Source organism: Sorex araneus, chromosome X (genome assembly GCF_027595985.1).
Source record: "Sorex araneus isolate mSorAra2 chromosome X, mSorAra2.pri, whole genome shotgun sequence".
Lineage (NCBI taxonomy): Eukaryota > Metazoa > Chordata > Mammalia > Eulipotyphla > Soricidae > Sorex > Sorex araneus.
The window spans coordinates 113897709-113903132 of NC_073313.1; positions in this window are offsets into that span (position 1 = coordinate 113897709).

Sequence of the window (5424 nt, forward strand, 5' to 3'; positions counted from 1 at the left end):
CAGCCGCATGCAAGACAAACACCCTACCTGCTGTACTATCACTCCAGCACCAGGCTTATTTTTTAATTCTTTTAGTGAAGCAATATTTTATTGAACAAAACTTGCAAGAGGAAAGAAAAAGAGAAAACACACATTCAAGGGAAAACATGAGCTTCTTTTTAAAATTTTTAATGAATTACCGTGAGATATAGTTACAGAGCTTTCATGATTGAGTTTCAGTCATACAATGATCAAACACTCATCCCTCCACCAGTGCACACGTTCCACCACCAATGTCCCACTATCCCTCCTACTACCCCCACCCCACCCCTTGCCTCTATGGCACATAATTTCCTTCTTACTCTCTACTTTGGGGCATTATGGTTTGCAATACAGATACTGAGAGGCCATCATGTTTGGTCCTTTATATACTTACAGCACACATCTCCCATCCCGAGCGATCCCTCCAACCATCATTGACTTAGTGATCCCTCTCCCAGCTGCCCTCTCCCCAGCTTGTGAGACAGGCTTCCAAATGTGGAGCAATCTTCTTGGCCCTTGTTTCTACTGTCCTTGCGTGTTAGTCTCATATTATGTCATTTTTATATTCCACAAATGAGTGCAGTCATTCTATGTCTGTCCTTCTCTTTTTGACTCATTTCACTTGTCATGACACTCTCCGTGTCCCTCCACTGATAGGCAAATTTCATGATTTCATCTTTCCTAACAGTTGAATAGTTTTTCATTGTGTAGATGTACTGTAGTTTCTTCAATGACTCATCTGTTCTTGGGCACTCAGGTTGTTTCCAGATTCTGGCTATTATGAACAGTGCTGCAATGAACATACATGTGCAGATATCATTCCTACATGTGTTTCTTTAGGTCTTCTCCAAAATGGGAAAAAGCAGCAAGCAAAGACACATAGAGACAATCGTGAAAGATATGTATTCAATGGAGAACATGGGCTTGAAGAGGAAGCCTATTTGCCCAGACTTTAAATGCTTGCATTGCTTCATGTCCTATCTTCAGACATCTCTCCTCACTCAACACCAACTCACTTTATCCAGGGAAATCTCTTTTTTTTCATGAATTAAATTGCCACCTATTGTCTCCAAAATCATTATCTCCAAATTAAATGTTCATCATCATCATCATCCCATTGATGATGTTGATGTTGATCGTCGAATTTTTCGAGTGGTCTCAGTAATGTCTCCATTTGTCCTAGTCCTGAGATTTTAGAAGCCTCTCTTTACTCGTCCTTTCCAATGGTGCCACATTGGAGGCTCTTTCAGTGTCAGGAGAATGAGACCTATCAGTGTTACTGGTTTTGGCATATGAATACTCTATAGGGAGTTTTCCAGGCTCTCCCATGCGGGCAGGAAACTCTCGGTAGCTTGCCAGGTTCTTCCGGAGGGAGAACTAAGCTATACGATGTTGCTTCCCTGGGCTTGGTTTTATAGTCTCTGGATGTTGGCCGTTGGTGGGATTACACGGCACCAGGGGCAGTTTCTGGGTGTGATCATCTAGCTACTAGAAAATGGGGGATCTGGGCGGAAAAGGCCCAGTCCCGATTCGAGCAGGCTTGGAGATCTCAGCCCCGGTTCCAACACACCTGTGTTCCTCTGCCCATTCCTTCATGCGTGAGGCTCATCCGAATGTGTGGAGAGGGGGCTTGAACATGGCTGTGGCAGGGCTCTGGAGGTCTTCGGCTGCGGGGGCTCTGTTCGGGGTGGGGAGGGAATCTGAAGCCCACATCCTCTGAGGGGCCCTGGTGAAAACAGTCAGGCGAGAGGGCAAGAGACTCTCTCCAATTTTATCATAAATTTATCCAACTGCCAACCACATACCTCCCCCAGGGATTTCAGTAGATAACTCAAAATCAACATGCACAAAACTGAACTTGTTATATCTCAAACTATTCCTCAACGAATGTTTCCTAGATCATCAGCACTCTACTATCCAAGGAAAAGAATCTTGGTGGTATTCTTGACTCCTCTCTCCCAAACTCCCTGTTACCAACTAATTATCAAGAATTGTCAGTTTTCAGACATAGAAAGATTGTACTCATATGTAGAATATAAAGTAGCTGAGAGGTACAAGCTTACAATGATGCAATTTCTGGAAGATATTTCTCTAGACTTAGTTACTAAAATACTAAAATACAGAAATCCAAAACCGTGCGGCTGCTAGTGTGACCCCTCGACCTCATATCTCTTCATTCTCAGCAATGGAAAACAAATTATTAAATTCTTTCTTTTCAGCAAGTCGACTTTAGGGGGGAAAAACTCCAAATCAATAATAGTGAGTTTTTTGTTGAAATATTGAATGTAATCAAAGTAAAGTGAAAGTAAAGTGAAATTTACCAGTCACACATGCGGGGTGGGGGTCTGGGGAGGTGGGGGGAGGTATACTGTGATTCTTGGTGGTGGAATATGTGCACTGGTGAAGGGATGGGTGTTCGAGCACTGTATAAATGAGACTTAAACCTGAAAGCTTTGTAACTTTCCACATGGTGCTTCAATAAAAGAATAAATTAATAAAAAAATAAATAAAAAAGAATTGTCAGCTTTATTCAGTATATAATAATTGAGAATACTTAATTCTCCCCATTTTTATTGATACCATCACATCCCAAACTATTGCAACAATCTTACTACTGGTCAACCTAACATTGTTTTTGCTTCTACCTTCATGCAGTCAGAGAGATCTTTCTAAAGGATAATCTTGAGTTTATAATTATACTATTTAACTCTTTAGAAACCTCTCATCATCAATTTGATTAAATTGAAATTCCTTGACTTTGCTCTATAATATGTTTGCTAGCTAGACATCACTTGCTTCAACAATATTTCCACAAAATCACTCACTTAAAACACTACTTCTTTTGGTTGCTCCTGCAAATATACTTTATGTTATTTATGGATCAGCACATCAAGTGTTTTAATAATCTCCTTGGTTCCCATTTAGCTTATTATAACTTAACTTGCTGTACAAGCACTAATTACCATACCATACCATTACATCCACCGACAAAGTGCTAGTATCCCTCCATCACAGTCATGTGGCCCCAATCATTCCACTCTCACTCACTGATAACCTCAATTCTATGGTTAAACTCTAGTTTACTTGGACATTGTCCTTTTCCTTAGCTTCTTTCCCACACATGACTGAGATCATCCTGTACTTATTCTCTTTCTAACTTACTTCACTTGGTGTGACCTCCCGACCAAAAAAGTCCCAACCATGTAGTAGCAAAATTGAATACTTCATTATTCCAAATGGATGGATAGCCTTCACACACACACACACACACACACACACACAAAACACTTTATTCAATTGTCTATTAGAAACTTGGGCTGTTTATAGATCTTGGCAATTAAAATTGTGCTGTAAAAAATATCGATGTGGTTTCATGTCCATAAGATATCTAGGAGTTATATGGTATTATAACTCTAGGAGTTATATAGGATTCCTGGGTTATATGGTTGTTTTAATTTTTGAGAAATCTTACTGTTTTTCATTAAGACTGAACCAGTGAGACGCCACCTATGAACAGCCCCTCTGGCTGCTTCTTAAGCTTCTTAATGGTCATGATCCCAGAGACACACAAATAAATCTCGGAACCCAGCGGCTTTTGGCAGAAATGCAACCAGATTTTGCATTAGGCTACCGGTGCCTGGCCACCCCAGGTGGGAAAAGGTGCCATCCCTCTGCCTATTCTCGTTTGCGGCCTGGTGACCACCATCTTTCAGAGCCCATTGGACAGCCAGGTATGGACGAGCAGTGACAAGACATGCAGGTTCTCAGGGGGATAGGGGTGGAGCCGCTCCTTCTCCTCCCCTGCCCCAACAAGACCCCGAGACGCTGCCTATGATGGCCCCTCTGGCTGGCTGCTTCTTAAGATCCTTAATGGTCATGATCCCAGAGACAAACAAACGAATCTCAAAACCCAGCAGCTTTTGGCAGAAATCTCTCTAGACTTAGTTGTTAAAATTTCAGAATTCCAAGATCGCACATAACTATCATGGCTACACAACATCATATGCTATTCATAATCAGCAATAGAAAACAATTTGTCTAATGTTGCCTTTTCAGCAGGTCTGTTGGGGGAAAATTACAAATAATAATGGTGGGACTGGTGTCAAAATATTGAATGTAAGCAAAGTAGAGAAAGAGTAATGTGGAAATTATCTGCTACAAAGGTAGGGGAAGGGGGTAGAACGGGGGATACTGGGGTTTTTGGTAGTGGAAAGTGTGAACTGGTGAAGGGATGGGTAATTGTGTGACTGAGACTTAAACCCAAAAGCTTTGTAACTGTTTTCACGCTGGCTCAATAAATAAATTTATATAAATATGATTTCAAATATCAAAGCTTATAAGGAAGTACAATGACCAGTGATATTCCTCCTAATAATTGAAATTGTTCACAAACATTAGCAAATAAAGTAAGTAATGTCAAAAAAAATCACACACACACACACAAAGACTGAACCAGTTTATATTTCTTCCAACAGTGAATGGGGGGACCTTTTTCTCCATAAACCCACAAGATTTTGCTGTTTCTGGACATTTTGAAACTCACACCATTCTTAGTGGTGTCAGTGCTATCTTGTCTTTTTTTACTTACATTTCTCTAATCATCTGCGATGATGAAGTTTTTCATGCACATGTCCACTATCTATCTTTGGAGAAGTATATGTCAGCTCCTCACCTCGTTCTTTGTTGGAATAGTTTGGTTTATGGTTGCTATGATTTGTGAGTTCCTTTTATATCTGTATATTAGTCTTTTGTCAGATGTTTGGTGTAATCGCTATTTTTGTTTGTCTATTTTTGCTTTTGTTTCTCTTGCCATTGGAATGGAATCTCTAAGTATACTACTGAAGTCAATATCATAAAGTGTTTTTCCTATATTTTCTTTCATATATTTTATGGATTGAGGTTCAATATCTAAGTCTTTGACCCGTGAGTTAACTTTTGTGCTTGGTGTGAGATAGTGATCCAATTTAAATTTTTTTGAAGTGGTTATCCAGTTTCCAAACACCATTTGTCTAAAGAGGCTTTCCATCTTCTATTTCATAACTCTTGACTCCTTTGTCACAATTTTACCACCCTCACATGTGAGGGTGTATTTCTAGACTCTCAGTTCTAATCCATTGGTCTGAGTCTTTGCATTTACTTCTATACCATACTGCTTATATTAAAATAGCTTTATAATATAGTTTAAGTCAGTTTATAAACCATAAACTTTATAGTATAGTTTAAGAACATGATATCTCCCATACTCTTTTCTCAAAATTGTTTTGCCTATTCAGAGAATTGTGTAGTTTTCTAAATTTTAGTAATGTATGTCCTAAATTCGTTTAGAATGCCCTTGGAATTTTGACAAGGATTCTACTAAATTTGCATAATGTTTTGGGTAAGAATACCCTTACAACAATGCTA